The sequence below is a fragment of the Grammomys surdaster genome, unplaced genomic scaffold (assembly GCF_004785775.1).
Source record: "Grammomys surdaster isolate TR1022 unplaced genomic scaffold, NIH_TR_1.0 137, whole genome shotgun sequence".
NCBI classification, from domain to species: Eukaryota; Metazoa; Chordata; class Mammalia; order Rodentia; family Muridae; genus Grammomys; species Grammomys surdaster.
In genome coordinates, this window is record NW_021604595.1 from 4,481,003 (window position 1) to 4,504,307 (window position 23,305).

Below are 23,305 nucleotides of genomic sequence, written 5' to 3' on the forward strand. Positions count from 1 at the left end.
CCTCCTCCTCTTCCTCCTCCTCCTCCTCCTCCTCCTCTTTCTCCTCCTCTTTCTTCTCCTCCTCCTTCTCCTCCTCCTCCTCCTCTTCCTCCTCCTCCTCCTCTTCCTCCTCCTTCTCTTCCTCCTCCTCCTTTTCTTCCTCCTCCTTCTGCTTCTCCTCCTCCTCCTTCTTTCTCCCCCTCCTCCACCACCACCATCGTCACCATCATCATATCATCATCCTATCATCACTGCTATTTTTATTATTATTTGAGAGAGATACTTTGTTTTTTCCTCTTGGAAATCACTCTTCCCATATCCACAATGCTAAAACTGCAAGTCCCAAGTTATGCTCATGACACTGGAAGAAAAAAAAAAAGAAAGCAAGAAACTGACTGGAGCTGGTAACCCTATGCCTCCATTGTCCCCCAAAGCCACTGGTGCATGTCCATTCATCTCCCTTTACTGTTGTTCCTCCCAGTGCAGAAGTCAAAATAGTTTGATAATACTGGCCTGGAAGCGATTCTTCCCGTGGGTCTGCCAGAAAGAAGGTGAAAACATGAAATCCAGATGTAGAGCATTCTCTACCAGGCTGTAAGCAGGTCTTTGTATTAAAGCTACTAGCCAGCTGGATCCAGTCCTTTTCCCAGGAAGAATCTCCTTGTACCACCTTTGTGTATGTGACTGTTATAGTCACTGGGGAGACGTGGCAGAGAGGCAAGTGGAAACTTTCACAGCCCTGTGGAGTGTGGACACAAGGAACACCGTGAATCTGCAATTGAAGACAGCCCTTTGCTGTGGCCCAAATCACCACCCTCCTGCCTGGCTCTGTAGTGTGCCTTGTGCACTTTCCAGCTTTAGTTTCCAGCCCTACACTTTCCTTTCTGTTCTTAAATTTCTCCTGGAGATTCCAGGAATCTCCGATTCTGTTCTTTCCTCCTGCACTGCAGCGGCACAGGGGTTGTGCGGATGTTTGAGTGCCCCAGGGAGGGCCTGATGCTTGGTGCTCATCCAAAGCTAGGTTTTATACTCTGGCTCAGAGAGCTCAGTAGCAGGCCGTGACCAATAATAACACCTTCTGTTGACATAGTGTCTGTCTTCTGGGGAACTTCGAGTGCTTCTCAAGAGCACTTATTGATCTTCCCAGTCTGCTGGGAGGTATGAAAATGGCCAAAGATTGTAGTCTTTGCTTCCTCTTCCTGAGAGTTAAGTCAAGTGACTTACTTGGGGATCCTGTTTGTTTTTCCAGTGCTGGGGATTAGGCCCAGGAACTCAGGGGTGCTATGCAAGTGTTATACCTCTGACCTATATATACCTCTAACATTTTTTTTCTCTTCTTCTGACTCCCCCCCCACCCTCCTTGCTGGCTTTGGTGTTTTTGAGAAAGGGTCTCCTATAGCCCAGGCTGACTTAGCTCTCCTGCTTCTGCGTCCCCTTTGCTAGGATTACAGGCACACACAACACACTCAAGCAAACAGTGGCTTCCTTTGAGCAAGTTTGTATCTCACCTGGGGTTAGGTTTGAAGTTTCCTAGAATTGGCTTCAACTTCATGGGAGAGGGAAAAAGAGTAAGCAAAAAAAAAAAAAAAAAAAAATGTCGGTTATGTCATATAGTAACTTAAACAAAGAAATGAAAAATACCACACAAACTAACTAACTAAAACAGGTCCTGGTAAATAGTCTTCGTTGGATTATAACTTTGGTTGACCAGATGACTGGATTGTTGAAAGATGTGATTGGTTAGATGTACTTATCATTTCTTTTCTTTCTGGGTTGTCCTCATGCCAGGTATTTCTAACCTCTCTGTGAAAGAAAGAAAGACAACACCAGAGCCTAGGTGGCCCAGCTGCTGAAGGAAGTTTCCATGGTGAAGTCTCAGGGAGGCTTCCTGGGAGCAGAGCATAGTGAATGCTGTAAGTGAACAACTGTCTGCAGACTTGTCTTGTAAAGATCGGTGAGCCCAGTGGGAGGGGCTGTCAGTGGGAGCCCTGGGTGATTGCCCAGTGTGAGCCTGGTATGAGGGGCTGCTAGTTCGAGCTTTGGGTGATCACCCAGTTTTCAGGTCTCTTGTCTTCAGAAGAGGTTCTATATTATTAACTACAAACTCGCCTTTCCCCTAGCTGCCCTGAATCAGAGCTGATGGTCCGCTTGTAGACCAAAAGTGAATTACAGGGTTCTATGCTCTTGCTACTGACATAGTCAGTGGTATCAAACGTATAGGGAACTGTCGACCACTGTTCTTCTAGGATGATGAATGGGATGAGGATTAAAGGCTTGGATTTCCATGCGTAACTAATATTATTATTTATCTCGGGCTTCTTCCACTTAACCAGAATGTTTGTTGCTGGGTTTTTGTTGCTGCTATTACTGTTGTTGATTTGGTATGGGGTTTTTATTGTTGTTGCTTAGTTGGTTGGTTTGGTTTTTGTTTCTGTTTTTTTTGTTGTTGTTGTTCTTTTTTTTTTTTTTTTTTTTACCTTCAACATGTCAGACCTGTATGAGAAGAATGGTTATTTAGGTTGGGTTTTTTTGTTTTTTGTTTTGTTTTGTTTTGTTTTTCCTGATTCAGAATTGGCTGATTTACTGGCTTTTAGGCTGATTTACTGGATTTTATCCGGGTGATTGTCTGTGATGTTGGGATTAGTAAATTGTACTTCATGTCAGCTGAAGCCTCTTGACAAGTTTCAATGTCTGGTAGTTGATAAAGTGGTCTACTCTGAGCTTTGAGGAGCCTATTTGCTATGAAATTTGAAATGAGTTTGCCTAGATCTGCCATTTGATTGTGACTGTCACACACACACATACACACACACACTCGCACGCACGCACGCACACACACATACACTCCACAAAATCAAGGAGAGTGTTGATCAAGAAAGAATATAACCACAGAAAAGTCCTAGATGGCCAGTGGACACCTCTGAGAAAAGAAGTAATAATATTTTCATGTTTTTTAATATAAAAAGCCAACTTCAAGTATAATCTGTTAGTATGCTGTACATGTAACTGGACATTTTATAACATATATTATAAGTTTTGAAGCTTCTAAGTCTCTTTTTAAATTATACTTATTGATTATGTGTGTTGGGGGAGAGGTTGAATATGGGGGGGTCAGAGAATAGCTTCCAGGTAGGTTCTCATTCTCTGTGGGTTTCAGTGGAGTTTAAATGGTCAGGCTTGGCAGCCAGTGCCCCTACCAGTCACAATTACTTTTCAGTCTTTTATCACTTACTGTTCATGACTGCCTAAAAGATTTCATAAAGTTGAGATGGACACAGCACATATCAGAGAGAAAGAGTATTGATGTCAAAAGAATTTTCAGAAGCATTTTGTGATATATATTAAGATATTTATCCCTGTTTCCTAGTAGTTTAATAGTATTGTCAAAATTAACTTGTTCAGTTTAAAACTTCCTGAAACTGCAGAGACAGCTCAGAGGTTGAGGGTACACACTGTTTTTCCAGAGGCCCAGAGTTCAGTTCCTAGCACCCACATCAGAGAAACATACTACTCTGTGTGACTACAGCCCAAGGAGATTCAGCGCCCTCTATTGGCCTCCATGGGCAACTGCACCTATGGAACACACACATTTTAAAAAAATTAAATCTTTAAGTTTAAAACTTCCCCATGCCTCCTTGTAGCTGATGGAAGGCTCTGCTGTTTCAGTGTGTTTTCACTGGTAGGTGTGATCCTGTGGGTTCTAGAAGTTTGTGACTTGCCTTGGCACCTGTGGCCGTGGCTTCTACTCCTAGTCGTATTGTTAAAATCAAGTATATTGATGACCCTAGGCAGGTCACCACCCCCATCACCACCATAGAAAGTGTTATTTTACAAATCTGTGGGTTGCTGTATGTTTCTTATTCATTAAGCAATGGACACATTGGTTTAGGGCTGCACCATGGGAGGAGAGTCGTATAAGTATTTTCTCATAAAAGTTTTCGTCATGCTCATGGACTACTCTGGGGCCCTGTTGGGTTTAAGTGTTAGGATGTTTCATGCAAACACTGCTGGTCAGGTTGCTTGCTGGCATCATGATTTTTTAAGGTACTGTTTTCCTGGGAAGCATAGGTCTTACAGAAAGTCACGTTCAGGCCTAGCTTCAGTCTAAATGAGAGCAGTTACTGTGGTCCAGGCCAGCTTTCTGACTATCATGGTGGGTTTGCCTTTTATACTGTCGCCCTGAAGGGCTTATATCAGACCTCGGGCATTACGTGAAGTTCTCAAAGGTCCTGAAGTGTAAATTTGGAGACACCACATGGCCAAGTTTAAGGCACTTGAAAAATCCCTCCGTAAATAGAGTGAGCTGAGAGGAAGAAAAAGTGAAATTCCAGTGACCTCCTCAGGCGTGCTGAGAACTTTCTCTTCAACCCTTGAATGGAGAGCGAGGCTGACCGTTAGTAAATATGGTATTGGTAACCTCTCCTAACCTTGCTCCACCTTCTAACCCTCAGCTTCTATTTTCAACTAGTCCTCACACTCTGAGAGCCTTAAGGCCTGTGCCTCGGAAGGGCGTTACAAACGGGAATGGCCAGGGAATGTGTATTTGCACGCAAATGGGCTTGAGTGTGGGCGTTGCAAGGTGTGAGCAATAGTCACAGCATCACTGGCAAAGCGGCCCGGCCTCATCAACTCCTGCGGACTACGCCTCAGTGCGTTTACTCCTCTGCCTGTCTCATTAACAGCCGCTCCCTTCTGTCACGCTCTTCCTAACAGTTGGCCTTTACCCCATGAAGGTGTCTCCACCTGGCTCTCAGAGAGCTGAGAGCCATCAAGCCTTGCACAGGAAGGGGAAGGCACTGGAAGCTGAAGGAAGAGTCAGGAGACCTGCATTTTGTGTTCGACATGGCAAGTGGCCATGTAACCTGGGTCTCAGCACCCCGGTGACACATTTCAAGATGGACAACAAGACAAATAGAGGTCGATGACCTCTGTAGTTGTAGCTTTTGTGTTGAGTGTCACCAGGACGTTGCTCTGCTATGAAACAGATCAGATCTTCCTTTTCCCTCATTAACTCCTTAAAAACCAGCGATTTGCTACAACCTAGTTTTCAGGTGTTTTTGGTTTAATGCACTGAATGTAGTCTTCTAATGTCAAGATGGCTTAGCACAGCAGTTCTCAACCTGGGGGTCCTGGTCCCTTTGGGGGATCAACCAACCCTGTAACGGGGGTCACCTAAGACCACTAGAAAGCACAGGTATTTACACTTTGATTCATGCCAGTAGCAACATTACAGTTATGAAGTAGCAATGAAACTAATTTTATGGTTGGGGAGGGTCACCACAGCATGAGGAACAGTATTAAAGCCTCACCACCTTAGTAAGGCTGAGAACCACTGGCTTAGCAGATAAAGGTCCTCACAACAATTCCAGCAACATATATTCAATCCCCCAGCCCCACATGATCAAAGGAGGGAACCAACTCCTTCAAATCGTCCTCTGATCTCCCCATACTCGACATGACATGTGTATACCCAGATATATACAATACACGCAGAAGTGAATAAATCTAATAACTCTTAAGATGTTCTTATTTTTAATTATACATATGTATATGATTGAGAATACCCTCAGAGGCCAGAAGAGGATATCAGATTCCCCACATCTGGAATTACAGGCTAATAGAAGCCAGGCAATATGGGCACTGACAGCTAGCAAGCTCAAGCGGTCCTCCTGTCTCCATGCCCTGCCACGGCTTTGAGGTTACATATCTTCTCATGGCCATGGTTGGCTTTTTGTGTAGACATTGGAGAGTCACAGTCTTACCCACTGCAGTGTAGGGATAGATGCTAAATGTCTGTGACTTGTGTGATACAAATGTGGGTAGGGAAAGCATTTAAGGACATCATATTACAGTTTGACTATTAGTGAGCCTGGGGGTTTTAGGATACTTACAAAGCAAAATTCTACCCGACGTGTTTCCTCCTCTTTTCCAACTGAGTAGTTTGTGGTTTCTTGTCCGTGAGCAGCCTACACGCGACTGTCTACCGATGGCGATGTTTTTATCTCTTACAGCCTTGTCATTTCATTGACATTTGCGTTCCTTTTTATTCCTGGCGTGGCGCTGGACTGGAAGTGCTGCATGACACCAGAAGTTAGCTAAGTACAAGGTCACAGGGAATGTTCCCCTCTGGCACAGCACTTAGAGGAAAGAAATGGTGGGTTGCTTCAGATGAGGCTCAGCTTCTGCTCTGTGGTGTTTGGGAGGAGAGGAAGCTACCAGAAGCCAGTTTAGGAAGGCAACATACTGCCCTGCTTTTGAGGATGGCAGGAATAAACGTGTCCCGAAGCTTCGGTGTTTTTCCAATCCTTTATCAGAATAACTGCTTAGAATACCACTTAGAGCGAGCCTAGGAAGAAGAAGCAGGCAAAACCAAACACCACTCTGCCTGTTCAAACAGCACAGAGACAAGGGGTGTGAATTCCGGTCTAGGAGTGAGAGAACTATGTGTGCACATTCTTCTAAGAGCACTCGAGTGGTTTCCCTATATGTCTGTCAGGTCGGAGTTTGTAGGTTTGCGTCTGAGATACCAATTTCTAGATGGTCATAAAAACATTCTGAAATAGGTAAGGGAGTCTGAGAGAGGGGCATTTTATTATTAGCTTATTGTGTGTGTATGTGGAGGGGGTTCCCCTCCATGTGTTTCGTCCTTGTTTGAAGTTGCACGTTGGCCTGCAGATGACAGGTGAGGAGTCTCTGTCCATTTCCACGCAGGAGTGTGAGGACTTCTACAAGGGTTTCCTGTCTTGCTCATTTGAATCTTTCCCCCCAGCTTCCTCAAACCTCACTTACTGGTAGCCTGATTAGTTCCAGGCCACTTCCCTTGTATGTTATCTGAAGAAGGAACCTTTTGGAGACCCGGAAATGGGCTATTCTTTCTGAGAGGAGACTTAACCATTGCTCTCTGAGTTGGTTGGCCAGGTCCAGCCATTACAGGCATAGACACTCTCCTCAGCACCCTCTTCCCCCCAGTGTGGAGTTTCCTCCACCCCTCCCTCCAACAGTCTCACAAAAGGAAAGATCTGTGACAAGAAAAGAGTCTGTGAACTCCTGTCATATCTGTGTTATGGGGGGAGGGGAAGGGGAGTAGCAACCTAACTGAGTGTTGTGGTTTCTAACTGACCTTTCGAATACTATTTGTTAAAAGGAGGTTATGAACCAGGATAAGTTGTCAGTCCAGGGTGCAGGACTGAGACATCTCTGTTCACTGCCCTTGGGAGGTTATCTCAGAAGAACGCTCTGCTGGGAGTGGAGATGCCAAGGTACTCAGGTGTGCCAAGAGAGCGGTGCTAGGCAGAACTACTCAGAGCCAGGTTTCCAGGAGCCTCTGCCTTAAACCTCCCAGCAGTGGGCTAAGGTCAACCCATACATGTGTGTGCCCTGAGAATGCAAGGGACAACTGCAACACTGGAAGATAAGGCTTGTGTTAGGTGCTTTTGAGTCACGCTATGTGAGATCTCAGAGCCAGACTGTTTTCATTAGAGGTTTGTGGGACCAAGGATCTAATGCTTTACTGTGCAGTAGATTATCACAAAGAAGAATCTTAGGTAGAAAGAACCAATTTATCTTCTTTCATCTGGGTGAATATGTTACGATTCTGTGAAAGCGGTTTGCAGAAATACAGATCCCCTTTAGATGAGGTAGCAAACGGCAGTCTTTGAAGCCTATTTCGAAGCAAGTAAGTCTTTGTTCCTGAAACAATTGACCTCGGTTCAGTCACCAAAATTGAAATAGAAACAGGATGGCATACAAGTAGTGATTTTTGTTCACGGTCTTTTGAGGTTTTGTTATTGTTGTTTGTTGGCTCGTCTGCTGATACTGGGTCTCTCGTAGCTCAGGTTGGCCTCAAACTGTTATATAGCCAATGATGATCTTAAATTCCTGATCCTCCCACATCTCCATGCCAAGTTCTGGAAGTCCAGGCAGGTGCCAACATGTTCAGCTTTCGAGAATTTGCTTTGGAGCATGACTGTTAGGCCCTAAACCAACATTTACCTGTAAATTCTCCTTCTTTCTTGAGCATATATGCACAAGTCCCTAAGACTGTCTCCCTTCCATTCTTGAATGCCTGGCAGTTGAATGTATTTGCTGGTGATGCTGGCAGAAGTGGCCAATAGACCCACAGCACAAGTCCCCAAGCTAGGTAGAGTATGTCACTGTTTCAGACAGAATGTCTACGGTCTTCACCAACATTGGGACACCTCATTTTTTACTGATCTTAAATCCCCTTGCTAAAATCATTTTTGGTTTCTCTTCATTTCTGGTATTTTCCCCCGTCTGGAACTTTGGTTACTTGCGCAGGAGTGAATTGTTTTTGTGATAACACATTCTTCATGCCTGGGTCTCTATAAGCACTGTCAGTCCCACTCCATAGAATAAAGCGCTGGCCACAAAGCTTCTCCTCTCCCTTCTCCACCATGACAGCCCCGAATTTCTGGTCTACTTTGCCTTTTCTTTCTTCTCCAAGGAATGGGACAGTAAGAATAGGGCGCTGGTTTTTACTAAAGGCCACTGTTACTTGTGCAAGCAGAATTTCCCCTCTTTAACCACCTCAGTTTTTCTACCTGCCTCGGGCCATTCACACTTGTACTTCTGAATAGATTTCCTCCCTGGACTCTCAAGAGACTAATAAACAAAATGTATTAAAGACAATGAATTATTGCTTAGCTGCTACTGGCACACATTATTTTAAATAGAGTCACTATCCTGGGTCCCCTGTCCCCTTTCTGATGCTCCTTTCGGGGGTCAGAACAGCTAGCTGTGGGGATCTCAGTGCTCTCATTGGGGTTTGCGGTTCATGTTCCTAGCTCTCCTGGTGATCTGTTTCTGTGCCTCAGCTGTGTTGCCAGTTGTCATAGCAACCTGTTGGCAGGCACTTCCCTGAAGACAACCAAAGAAGTGGAAGTGGACATGGGTGGCCTCAAGGGGGTCAGAATGGAGTTGCCACCACCTGGCACAGAAAGGATTTTACATTTCCTTCATCTGGTCCAACCTCCAGGAGCAGGATGTCACTTACTTAGGTAGAGTGTCATTTACTGAAGATCAAACAGTACTTGGGCTGGCATAAATACCTTCCCATGGACAGTAGCAAGCCAACTAGTAGCTAGCCAGCTAGTAGATCATCCAGGCAGCGTGTGGGATGTCAATCATTTAATAGTACTTTCTCTCTCTCTCTCTCTCTCTCTCTCTCTCTCTCTCTCTCTCTCTCTCTCTCTCTCTCTCTCTTTCTCTGTGTGTGTGTGTCTGTCTGTCTGTCTGTCTGTCCTGTGTGTATCTGTGTGTGAATTGGGTTAATGTTTTGCTGATGATCAGCACTAGTGTTCAGAGTTGGGGATGTGAGCTAGGAAGAACCAGAGGTCAGGAGATGGAGGAAGAATAAAGGGAACACCCAAACCACTGATCTTGCCTCTGTTTCCTGTTGACGGGTCTGGGCTGAAAGCTCCCAGTGTAAGGAGAGCTTTCCTGCTGGGCCGCAGTAATCCATCTCTGTGCCCAGCCCTAAGGCAGAACACTGCTCACCCTGTGCTCTGCCCTCCCAGTTCTCTCCTCCTCCCATTAGAACACAATGAACTGGCATCAAATGACGCCTGCCATTTTCTGACTTGGAACCAAACAAATAGAAAAATCCTAAAAGTCTATGGCCTTATTTGACCTCACTTAAAAAAAAAAAGTGTGTGTGTGTGTGTGTTATATGTCTGTCTGCCTACCTGCCATGCTTATCTGTCTATCTGTCTGCCTGCCTGTCTGTCTGCCTTTCTGTCTGTCTGCCTGCCTGCCTGTCTGTCTGCCTGCCTGTCTGTCTATCTGTCTGTCTATACATGCGAGTTCCTGGGCTTAGAGGCAGTTGTGAGCCTTCTGACATGGGTACTGAGAACTGAGCTCTGGTCCTCTGGAAGAGCCGCAAGTGCTCTTCTCCACAGAATCACTGCTTCAGCTCAGACTTGGCCAACCTATAAGTCTGAAACTAATTAGTCATGTGACATTCCATAATCATTTCTTTGTGCAAGCTGTGGCCGGTGAGTTCAGTTGACATTTTCCCCTAGAGGTGTCAAGGCACTTTTATTTTTTAAAACAGAGAGAGACTGAAGGTGGGCCTTTGCAAGGAGATGGAGAACCCAAGAAACCTAAGGAGAGGGTTGTCCTACGGCATCTGAGATGCACAGGGATACAGAAAACCTGTCTTCCTGTCTTACCTGTGTCTTCATTAAGACAGAGTTCCTCTGCTTTTGTGATCATTTGTTCCTCTTAATGACTACAGTTGAGGCAATTGTGTGTCACTCTGTCCACCATGGTAATGATCCTGGTGGGGAACTAACTGGGCAAGGCTGGCATCCCTCATGTACTCCGTGACTAATCAGATCCTCTTCCAGGGCCAGAAGAGGGCTAAATAATTTAATAAGACCTGAGACTTGAATTTAGAGACATGATTTGGGTGAAAAACGAAACTTCAAGGATAAGCTAACACTTTCACATTCAGCTGGTGGAATACTTTTTTAGCATATAAAAGCCCCGAGTTTCATCCACAGCACTGTTTAACTGGGCATGGTGGCACAGGCCTATAATCTCAGGATTTAGGAAGTAGGACCAGGAAGATCCCAAGTTGAAGGTGATTCTTGGCTACATAGTAGATTTAAGACCAGACTGGGCTACATGAGACCCAGTTTGAAAATGAGCAATGAAGAAGTCAAGTCAAGCAAATTTGTTAGACAATGTGCACCATGCAGAGCTTACTCATTATTCTAAATGATTAACATAATAGAAGACACTCTGTGTACCTGGAATAATAATATCTCTTAAAGTGCGTTTCTGTACTATAGGAGGGGTGGGGTTTTTTCTAAAGATTCTATAATTCCTAATTGAATACATGGAGTAAGTACTCATTACCATTAATGGCTCACTAGCATAAAGACAGTGCCTTCATGTTGACATGATCCAGAAATACAATGACTGAGAGTGACATTTCAGTTAGAAGACAACTATATCCAGATTTGATGTTAGCTCCTTATTTAAATCACGTGTGTGTGTGTGTGTGTGTGTGTGTGTGTGTGTGTGTGTGTGTGTGAGAGAGAGAGAGAGAGAGAGAGAGAGAGAGAGAGAGAGAGAGAGAGAATCCATTCTTTTCTTCTACAATGTGGATTTTAGGGCTTGAACATCATCCAGATTGATAGCAAGCATCTTCACCTTCTGGGTCATTTGCTGGCCCTGACGGTTGTTTTATTTTTTTAAAGAGAAATTTGGCGACGTCAGTGATAACCAACTTAAGTCTCATGAATCTCAGGCTGATACATTTCACACTCTATCTATACACATGGTAGATGGAGGCCCCTTTAGAATAAGCCTGTCATCTCTTCTTTATCAGCTCCTCATTGCAGACCACATGAGTATATAAATTAAATAACTGAGGACGGGGTACCCTGGATTCCATCTCACAGGAGATACCAGGCCAGGATTGGGTAGTGAGAGTTCCCCTCCCACCCTCTCTCTCTCTTTGAGACCACGAACAAGCTTCCTGCCTATTGCTTTGTTTCACTGTCTTCAAAAGACAGTTACCACTGCCGTTCTACAGCATCAGATCCAGAGGGCTCTCAGTGGCCCAGGAGTGAGAGCATCTGTCAGAACTGTCTGTGTGTATAAGCTGAGGACACTTGGAATTTTAGGTGAATTTTTGGTATTAGTCAAACCGAAAGGTATAGTGAAGAGTTGTGATAGTTTTACCTATATAAAGTGTAGGGAGATTCCCAGTAACTATCGGTATGAGTGGAACTATGAAACGGAAGCGCATGATGATACATGAGATATTGTTAACAGATCTGGGTAGCAGTATAGAAAAAAAATGTCTAAAATCGATGCCCTGACATTAAAGACAGGAGAAAGCCTGAAGACAAAGATCTGTATTCTTTGGTCTTACTCTAGCAAATATTGACTGAGTGTTTGCAAAAGCTGGGCATCCACAACAGCTGAGGAATATTCTATCACCAGGGATAAGAAATAAATAAGAAAATAAACAGCTCTCTATACCATGAGCAGAGTTCTCCCAATGGTACCTTCAGCATCCTGTGGATGCAAACCAGCGTGGCATCTTCTGGGGTCAGGCCTTTTTCCATCCTCATACCTGAGGTGTGAGTAGGTGTCAACCATAACACTAGGGTGTATCAGTCAGCATATACCATGTAACAAGTGACTCCAACACATCGTGGCTTACCACAACATACTGTATAGTTATTCTGCAGGTCACTTGGGCTATTCTGTTCTGTGTTAGCTAGGCTAAGACGTATTAGTCTAGAATGGTTGTTGAAAAGTTTCACAGGCTGTAGGGACAAAGGATCTTCAGTTTGGGCAGCTAGTTTTCACTCTGTGATGTCTCTTATACTCTGGTAAACTAGTCAGAGTTCCTGCTAACCCCCTCCTCCCTCTCCTTTTCTTCATATTCCCCTAAGTGTGTTTGTATTTGTTTATTTTTTGAGATGGTCTCTTACTCTGTAGCCCAGGCTGGCCCAGAATCCATAGCAACCCTTTTGCCTTGATGACCCAAGTGCTTGGGTGGCAGGTGGTAAGCACCATGCTCAGCTAAGATTGAGTTTCTCCATACTGCAATCCCAGGCGTCGTATGAGTAGTAAAAGAGAGAAAAATCTCACTCGGGTGTTTTTTCATGTGTGTTGATTTCTCTTTGGCCACAAAGAGCAAATTACCTAGTAGGTTCAACTCAGGGGCTCTAGCTTTCCCTGGGTCTACTCACACACAAAACAATATGTGCAGAGCTCACTGTAGGAAGACATGACATAGTGGAAAGCTGCAGCAGTTCAGGGGTGGCTAGACAAAAGTGTATGAGAAATGTCAAGGGGGATTGGATCATAAGGTCACTTTTTAAAAGAGATGTATGTATGTATGTATGTATGTATGTATGTATGTTATTTCAGACAAGGTATTGCTCTGTAGCCCTGGCTTGCCCAGAGCTTACTAATCCCCTATGTACAACAGGCTGACCCAAAATTTGGTGACTGTTCTTCTGCGTTTGCTTCACAAATGCTAGCGTTTCAGGCCTGCACCACCACACCTGTCTTGAAGCATATCTCAAATATAGGCGAATAGCCACTTAAAGCTTTTACGCAGGATGCCGACATGATTGGTAGGGTACCTAGCAACACAAAGCCTAAAAGCACTTAGAATCATTCCCAGAAAGACAGCCCAAGGATGGCTAAGAGCAAACAGGACTAGCAAGACTCAGAGGGAGTGCAGAGCTCAGGAGTCATTTGAAACAATACAACCAGAAGAGAGGTTGGGGGTTCTCAAAGCACAGCAGAGAGCAAAGGAAGTGCTGAGCATGGGGGAGGGCCTGGCCCAGCTTTTCCCGAATCCCACAGACCCTTGTTGACTATAGATTGTCAACAGAACCCAAGGGAGTGCTGGCTCAAAGATGCCCTTCCAATGTGGCTGCCTGTATTATTACTGTCACAGGGCAATCCAGCAGACCAACCTTCACCTTCCAACATACTTTTCCCTCTTACGCTCAAAATAGGCAGTATATCTTAGGTGGCCAGAGGGCTCTCTCAAAAAAAACGCTCCCTACACTTGGATTGGACCAGTGTTCACCCACTCATTTCCAAATATGACCCATAATATACATTTCAGTGTTAGCTCTTAAACATATTAGAATGGAAATGAGTGTTTCATTTCACTAAATTCAAAAGTGAGAGTGAGAATAACCTGTGGTTTCTGTAAGTATAGTCTGGGTCTCTGAAACTTGTGTGATGCTGGGTGGGTGAGAATCACAGGCTCTTTCTCAGTTCTCTGTGTTGTAACTCCAGTGTTTAAAATGTGATGGAGAAAAGCGGGAAGGGCCCCTACATGTGCATGAAATACGTAATTCACCATATTTCTTGGTGATTTTATTTTTTTCTGCTTAAAAAGAGAAAATGTAGAGCCCATGCAAATGGCCTGTGGTTCCTGCTCTCTTAAATATTGAGACTAAGTGGGAATTGAGAGAAACTAAGGAGCCCTAGGGCCTGGACATGGTCCTCTAGGATGGGGCCAGCTACTTGATTAACTCAGCGTCAGATGTTTTGCCACTTGCTTGAGAAGCCTTTTAGAAAGATCACCTGGTGGTATGGGTCTGTCTTTATCTTGTGGTCGACCGTCTGGAGTACTACCCTGCATGTTCCAGGGGCAGCCCCTCTACATGCCGCTTGCTGAATGAGATGCCTCATCGACAACAGAGTTTGAAAAGTCCCTGGGTGCAGTCCCAGCCCACAGGCATCCTTTACTGCTGAGCAACATAGCAAGCATTTTAGACATTTTCTATCAGAGAGTCTCAGTGAAAGCCTTATGTCGAGAACTGATAGAGAGCCATGTGATAAGGGGTAAGTCCCTCTCCTAATTTCAAGTGCCCAAATATGGAGAGCTCCATGCTCAAGTGAACTGGAAAGAAAAACAAGGAATGGCTTGGAATGCCTGATTCTGCTTATTTGCTTTAATAGCAGGTCCGATGCATAAACATTGACTCATTGCCCTCCATACCGAAGGGAAGAAAGGGTTTGCCGTGCTCACTTCGTCCTGGCTTTCAGAACAGCTCGTGGAACCAGTGCCAGAGGTATAAGGGAGCTTGGCCTTGTAGGGGACTGGAGAAACTGCCACCTTTGTGTTTCCTGTTGCCGTTCAAACATATAACCTTGTGTGACATTTCACATACAATGTTAGTGATTGCAGAAGCTGTTCCAGAGGGCATGGATGTGTGCAGAGGGGCATGGAACCTTGTTATTGAAGATAGGCACTAGTGCCAGTGAATGGAGTCCACTGCCTGTGTGATGTTAGACTGAGCTAGCTTGGTCTTTTGCACTTGCCCATCCTGCCTGCTTCTGTCAGTACTACGACCCTGCTGAGTACCTCCTGGCACTTACTTCCTTAGAAGATGACATATATTTAAGTCTGAAAGAGTGAGACTTTGCGCAGAGCCACACTTGACTGCCTCCTTGATTAAGTATTCTGTGTGTCTTATAAAATAAAGACAGGCTGCCCCAGGGAGGGGATGTGGCTTTCTCACCCTTCTGATGCAAATTCTCTGGCTATGACAACAGCAAATTCTCCTTTCTCTCATGTACACACAGGTACATACACACAGGCATCATGCCCCAGACATTCTCTGCTGAAGCCCTCTTGGCTACAGAGAACTGAGAGAACACCAGGAAACAAGACAATGTGCATTCAGTTGGCTTCCTAGGCTTGCTCTGCAATCTGGATATGATGGTACAGTTATGAGCTATGATTTTCTTTAACCTTTGGTCTATCTAGCCTGTTTGATTATCCTGTTATATCATTAGAGAATTAGATCTCCTGGATATTTTTGTTTGCTCAATTTTTTTTTGAGATAGTCTATGTAGTCCAGGCTAACCTCTAACTCAGTAGGTAGCCAAGGATGGCCCTGAACTCTTGATCCTCTTGTTCCTGCCTTCCAGTGCTGAGATTATAGGATGTACTTACTATCTTGCCTGGCTACATTTAATTTCTTTAAACCTAACCTCTGAACACAGACACTTCAGGTACCATACCAACTATATTATTTATTCCTTTTGGGCTAACTTTATTCACATAGCTCTGTTTATAAAAACTGAAAACTCAGTGCTGAAGAGTTAGCTTAGCAGTTAAGAGCACTGACTGCTCTTCCAGATCTTGATTTCAATCCCCAGCAACCACATGGTGGCCCATAAGCATCAACAGTGTGATCTGATGCCCTCTTCTGGCATGTAGGCATACATGCAGATAGGGCATTCATATACATTAAATAAATAAATCTTTTTTTCTTTTTTAAGCAAAACCTGCAAACTCAAAATTGGTTTCTGTTTTTACATTGTGTTGTTGTGGTTGGATTGGTTAGTGGAAGATGTGTTCCTTCTCTGACAAGCCCCTTTTCAAGTCTTTAGTTATCCTTTTTGTTGTCTTGAGAAGAGACTTTCAGTGAGAAGGAAATGCTTTAGAATGAGAAAACAGAAACAGGCTTGTACTCAGAGGTCATCTGTGAAATGCAGAAAGTTAAGTCAAACAGTTTGATTTCAGGGCATCCCTTGTGACCCCTCAGTAGACATCACCTTTCTTTCCCTTTCCAGTCCCATCTGGCCACTCTTGATCTTATAATGTGATAGAATGTGTTTAACAACTTTCTGTCTTTGCCATTTTTAAGGCTGCAGTTCAGCGGCATTGATGGTGCTCCTTCCTTTCATCCACCTATCAGTCCATCCACCCTCTCATCCATCCATCCATCCATCCCCCCACCCATGCATCTATGTAGACCTCTTTTTGAAAAAGAGAAATCTCAGAATTGCTCTCAGTGTCAATGCCCTGTAGTCAGGCATGGCCGTTCTGGTCAGGTGTGGCCATGGACTTGTTATCTTAGTTCACCATCTCTGGATGCCCTCTTAGAAAGGGGAGATACTTTGTGCTGGCTTACAGTTGGGTACCCAATGGTCTACTGGAAGCTCATAGCCCAGGGACAACATGCTTTATCACCGGATTAGTGACTGCCCCGTAATCCCAGAGTGCAGGGGCACTTGGAAACAGTAGTCACTCTGAGAACAATTTGATGCTAAGTCCCCCTTCTGAGGTAACAACTTGTCCTGAGCTGAGTTATCACTCGAGCCTCCAGCTCCAATGATGCTGCTGTTACAGCTAAAAGCTGACAGGTTTTTACTCCTCTTATTGTGACTTTAAGTGCCATTCTGATGATTTTTGCTACAATCCCCTGTGTAAAGGGTGAGAAGAGGTGCAGAATATTCACTGGACGGTTGATGGAAGCAGACGCAGGATGCTTTTCACCAAGAGTACGTCCATGTTTTATACAGACATGAAAAACAGAGATAAGTGGTCTCCTCAGACAATCTTTTATCCCTCTTTGAGGCAATAGCTCAGCCACTTCCCCAACTAACCAGGTTTGACGGGGCTCTTAACAGGTAATAGAGTTTAAAGTTTACTGCCTTAAGTTGATCCTTCTTATATCCTGGACAAGACAGTAAACCTGAAAGTGCTGAGATGATACAGAAGCCCTGGTAAGTAGCTAAAGGGGATTCATGCCAATAAAAGGGGAGAGTTAGAAGCAAACGGCCATGGGTGGAAGGTACTTCCTGAAGTAGATTGTAAGGTGAACTTGTGTCTGAGGGAAACTGATAGACAAGTGTTTTTCTGTCGTGCCTTCCCATACTCCAAGGACCACCATGCCTCTTGTGCTGCATTTATCCAACCAAGCATTAGAACCTGACACTGACAGCTGGACCACTCTCCCAGGTAGATCCTGGCTGTACAGTTATTCCAGTCCATGCTACTTCATCTTTTGAAGTGAATGGTTGATACCATGAGATGTTTTTGTATATTTGCGTATTTAATGGTATTTGTAGCCTGAATATTATTTGCTTTTTAACTTTCATTTTTATTACATTTTTACATGTATGCTATTCTATTTCATTATAACTTTTAATTTTTTAGTTTTGAGCCTCTGCTCTTCTCGTTTGGTTTGTTGTGGGTTATTTGCAAACTTTATTTACATGTAACTTACATGCAACACAACATGCCCTTTTAGTGCTGGCTTGATTAGTTTTCGTAAGTGTGCATATCTGGGCAAGAAGATAAAGAACAAGCACATGAAACTGGTAAGGGGAAGGACAAAAAGGTAGTAATGAGGTATAAATATGATCAAAGTACCATATATACATGTATCATTTTTTTTAATAATAGGCCAACCAAGAAGCCTCCCTGGAAGCAGGGAGGATAGCGGCTAGCAGTATATTGAGGGTTGACCTCTCTCCCCAAGGCATTTTGCATTGGGTTGCTTTGCTTTGTTTCTGTGCCAGCCATTACTTCAGATGACTTTAGCTGTTTGGAATTTCCATGCCTTTTTCCCCTTATGCTTCAGGATGTGGCTGTTGAAGTCATTTCTGTAATGAGAGGCTGCACCATGCTGATCTAAGGCAGACTTTAGCTTCTGTGTCAGGCACTAGCTGGCTCTGTCCCTAACAAGGAGGATGCTATTGGAAACTCGAGTTATGGAGGTGGAAAGAAATTGTTCTCATGGAAAGAAATTAGCCTTTCCCATGGAGATTTGGGAGTAGCTTGACGGGGAATTAGAGAAGTACAAACCAGGTCTCTAAATGAACAAACAGGTTGTTGCTGCAGTAAACAGTCACCATTATTAGCCTGCAAGTATATTCGTTCTGGAAAGTTCCTCTTGTCTTGCTTGATCTCTCTTTGTTTTCCTTTTCCCTCTCCCTCTTTTTCCCTTCTTCCTCCTTCCTTTTTCTTCCTTCCCTCTTTCCTTCTCTTTCTTGTCTCCCTCCACTCCTTGTCCTCTCCCTGTTCTCCTTCCCTCTCCACCCACCCTTTTCTCTTTCTCTCTTTTTCTCTTTCTCTCTTCCTTCCTTTATTCCTTCCTTCATTTATTTCTTCATTTATTTTGCTGTGCCAGCAGGATCTCACTCTGTAGCCCAAGCTAGCCTGGAACCCTGTGTAGCCCACATTGGCCTTGTACTCCAGGAGATCCTCCTAACTCATTTTCCTGGGTCCTGGAGGGCAGGTATGAGTCACACCACTGGGTACAGAATATTCTATCCTTCAACTATGTGGATTGAACTCAGGTCATGAGACTTAGTGTCAAGAATGTTTACCCACTGAGCCACATTGATGACCCCAGATTCATTTTTCAAAGAGAAAAGGGGTCTGGATGGATGGATGGATGGATGGATGGATGGATGGATGGATGGATGGGAGGATGGATGGGAGGATGGATGGGAGGATGGATGGGAGGATGGATGGATGGATGGATGGATGGATGGATGGATGGATGGATGGGTGAATGGATGGATGGATGGATGGGTGAATGGGTGAATGGATGGGTGGGTGCATGGATGGATAGATAAATGGCTGGATGGGAGGATGGATGGATGGATGGATGGATGGGAGGATGGATGGATAGATGGATGGATGGATGGATGGATGGATGGATGGATGGATGGATGAATGGGTGGGTGGGTGCATGGATGGATAGATAAACGGCTGGATGGGAGGATGGATGGAAGGGTGGTTGGGAGGATAGGTGGATGAATGGATGGGTGGATGAGTGAATGGTTGGGTGGATGGATGGGTGAATAGGTGGATATATGGATGGAAGGATGGATGGGTGGGTCGGTGGATGGACATGAACAAATGAGTTCATAAGGCTTTGCGGAAATGGGATTCCACTAACTATACTTCCCAAGCCTTCGTTCCCCACACTGAAGGATGTCAACTATGCTGACAAATGGAGTCTTTAAACTCTTTGTGGTGGCCCATGTTCCAGTGCTTGGATAGAGAAATAAACTTTTGCAACTTTGCTCATAGTATGTGTTCCCCAACTCCTTACTGTTTTTTTTTTTCCGGTGCTCTGCTGGTATCTACTGTACGATCCCTTCTAATGGTGACTCAATAAGAAACTTAACGGTACAAAACCTAGAAACCCTCTCTGAGAGCCTAACCATTAGATTCTTTCTCCAGACTTGTGGCTTTTTAAGAAATTGCTATCTTCTACCTGTTTTTCATATCTTGTTTCTTTGCTTGTACCAGGGTCTTATGTAGCCCAGACTGACCTTGGACTCAATATATAGCCAAAGCTAGTTTTAAGAACTTGTCCTCCTGTGTCCACCTCCCAAGTGCTATGGTTACCGGTTTGTGCCCCACCATGCCTGACCTATCATCCGGTTTCCTAGAAATGTCACTTTCCTGGAGCTACCCCTGTAGCTGCTATCCCTTCTCTCAATGCTGATGGCTCTCATCATCTGCAGTTGCCTCTCAGTCTTGGGCAGCTTGGGCACTTTGGATTCCTTTACAAATGTTCTCAGCTGTCTGGAATGACATCACTCACTTTTCAAGAGTCTGCCTTAGACTCCTGATCACATCTTCCCTTTGACATACCTGTCAGCACCTTCAGGTCTTGAAGTTTTTGTCTTCCAATCAAGCTATGCTTCCCCGACCTCACCTCCCAGGGCATGCTATCTGTCTAGGCCCTTGTCTGTGAATCACACTCATGACTTTGTCCCATTGCAGGGCCAGCAAACCCCGGTCCTCTCATCTTTACACCTGGCTGGGACTCATCTTTATGGACTCTTTCTTGATTGATTCCACTTGGATTTGTCTTGTGGCTGGAAGAGCAAAAACTCAAAACAGCTAACAGTGCAGGTTGTTTGTTCTTTTTTTTTAAATTAGTAAGTTTAAAAAAATTTTAGGATGATTTCAGACTTAAGGAAAGTTGATTGGAAAGTACCAAGAGTTCCCACCATCCTGACTTCCCTCTTTCAGGACATACAGCATCTCCTCTTAATACCCTGCAGTGTATGCTTGTTGGAATGGGTGGTTCAATACTGATGTACTGTTACTAACCAAAAGCCACAGTTTACCTCTGAGTTTGCTTATTTTATACTTTATACTTTGACAAATGTCCAAAGGCATGTCTTTCTTATTGCTATCTCATATAGAAAAATTAAACTACTAGAAAACTTCCATATGGTCTGCCTATTTATCCTTCCTGATCTTGAAAGCCGTGATTTTTTTTCTGTATCCACTGATATTTTTTTCTCAGTGGATTCTGTATCCACCCACTCCTAGAGTTGCAGGCATCCTTGATTGATTTTTTTGTTTATTTTAAGATTTACTTGTTTACACATAGAAGTACTTTATTTTCATGTATACCTGCATGGTAGAAGAGGGTATCAGGTCCCATTACAGATGGTTGTGAGCCACCATGTGATTGCTGGGAATTGAACTCAGGACCTCTGGAAGAGTAGCCAGTGCTCTTAACCACTGAGCCATCTCTCCAGCCGCCGCCCCCCCCCCCATGCCTGGGTTTTTACATGGATTCTGGGCCTTTTAACTCAGGTCCTCATGCTTGTGTAGCAAGCACTCTTAGCCACTGAGCCGTCTCCCTGATCCTGACAGCAACCTTTTAACAGGAACAGATATTTTTTAAAATCTTGTGCCAGGACCAACTTCGATGTCTCTGTGGGTAAAGATAGCTACCAAGATAGATGACCTGAGTTCAATTCCGGAACCCACATGGTAGAAAGAGAGAACTGACTACCACCAGTTGTCATGGGGTTTTTATACCCACACATTGTGGCATGTGTACATTACCTACATGAGCATACAACACAGAGAATAAATAAATATAAGTGTAATAATTTTTAGATTGTATGCTAGTGGGGATAGTAGGAGGATCCGCAATGTTTCTCCTTTTATACCCTGCCATTTGACTTCCTGTTCAGATAGATGCTATATATCTATATACTATAGTTTACTTACTGTTTGTTTCCTTTGACACTGGGGATAGAAGCCAGAGCTTTGTGCATGCTTCACAGACACTACATTGCCAGATATCCCTGGTGCTCTGGCCAGAGACACAGATATAATCATGGCGCATGGAATCTGCCCCAATTCAGCCTGTTGAATTTATTATTTCTCTAACGACAAGATTGAGAAAAGCTTCCTTTCCAACAAGATACGATTCTTACAGTCTCAGGGTTGTTTTGTAATCTTGACACCACATAGTAATCGCTGTGTTTATTAAAACTCCAGACACTTACTAGATGTCAGCAATACACACAGCTCCTGGAGAGAACCTCACCTTTCCCTCGGCAGGCTCAGAGTCTTAACTCTGATGCTTGCTTCTTCCTTTCCCACCAAAGTCCAAAATTTCTCTCGCATGACTGTAATGGAATGTTGTTTGCTTATGGAAGCTTCTGGTTTGTTCATTAGCCACATTACAACCTCGTGAGTTCAGGGTGAAAGGAAAGGGAATCCAGGTGGCTGATTGTTGGGCGTTTTCCTTGAGGAGGTTGTCCCAGGGATAACTTCAGAAACAAAATGGTGCTACTTAGAATGTTTCTCTTTCTTTATTTTTTCTTTGCCCCTACCCTACCCCATGTTCACTAGAGATTGATTCCAGGGCCTTATACTTGCTAGGTGAATGCTCTACCACTGGCTGCCTCTAGACAGCCACGCAGACACATGGAACACTAGCCTTCTTTTAGTTTAATTTTGAGGCATCATCTAAGTACCCAAACTGGCCTTGAGCTCATCTTATATCTGAGACAGAGCCTAAACTAGCAGCCCTCCTATCTCAGCCTAAGAGCTTAGGACCACAGATCTACTCCTTCCAGGCTGACTGAGAATCTTTTCTCTACGTAGAGGAAGCCCATCTTTGCATCTTCAGCATCTCAGGCAGAGTAAGAGAGGCTAAAGATAGAATCGGGGAAGGGGTGAGAACCTTTTGACCTTTTAAACAGCCATACTTCAGCTCAGCTTGTTCCTGTGTGCCTGGAAGAGGGGAAGATGGAGAAAGGGGGAGTGTGAACTCTAATTACAAACCTCATGCTTCTTTCAGCTATACTATTTTCAATCCTATATAATTTGTACAGCTGAAGTGTGGTAGGCGCTCACTTTGCCATGGGAAAACAAGGTCCCCCCCCCCATTCAATGCTGGGGAAAGATTGACTTAAACAAAGGGAAGCTTTGAGAGGGTCTGATGATCTGTAACTTGCAACAACTCAGACATCACTTTGCTTTCCCAGGTCGGGCTGGGAAGAGTCTCGGTCTCTTGCAGCCATTTCACCATTTATGATCCTTTTATTCTCTCTCGAAGGGGCTTTGACATAGAGGATCAAAAAAGATAGACTGGGCTTCTTGTGGTACTCAAGAGGGGATGCGCACAAACTCCCATCCCCAAGGGAGACGCTTGGACCTCGGTGGTGGAACAGCCTGGGCAGCATGTCTGCAGGATATCCAAGGACTGAGGCATTTGTTGATTAGCTATTACGGGATGCCAGGCGAGTTTTATCTGTTCGGATTTTCAATGGAAGAAATCATGACAATCTTTCCCCACCTCCATGTGGCAGGTGTGTTGGCTGGAATGGAAGTGATTTGTTTAGCGACATGTTAGTGGTAAACATACTGAGTAGGCACCTGTCTCTCTGAGTGATAGACCCGTATCTTCTGTGCTAGGGAACCTTCTTCCTTCGAGGTAGAACAGTAGATGGCAAGGAAGTAGGGCATCATTGTCACAGGACAATAAAACTGTTCCTCAGGTCCCACTACAACCTAGTAACATGTTGTCTCAATGTTGAAACCAGCGCTTGCCTGCTTGACTCCAAACACATGGGAAAAGGGAGAAGAAAACCAACGGAGGCATAAATGTACATTCTGCATCCAAAACTGGGTGTTGTGTGTCAGACAGTTCTGAAGGGCAGATTCGGTTAACTAACAATCTTCCTTTCTTCCTTCCTTCCTTCCTTCCTTCCTTCCTTCCTTCCTTCCTTCCTTCCTTCC

The 23,305-nt window shown here is 44.3% G+C and overlaps 1 protein-coding gene across 1 annotated transcript in view; it reads left to right on the forward strand.

Annotated features, from left to right (window-relative positions):
• Atxn1 (ataxin 1) overlaps positions 1 to 23,305 on the forward strand; it is a 176,794-nt gene that overhangs the window by 36,063 nt on the left and 117,426 nt on the right. The window contains exon 2 of the mRNA XM_028763152.1: positions 1,768 to 1,892. The gene's annotated coding sequence lies outside the window, so the exon portion shown is untranslated. The remainder of the gene's footprint in view (positions 1 to 1,767; positions 1,893 to 23,305) is intronic.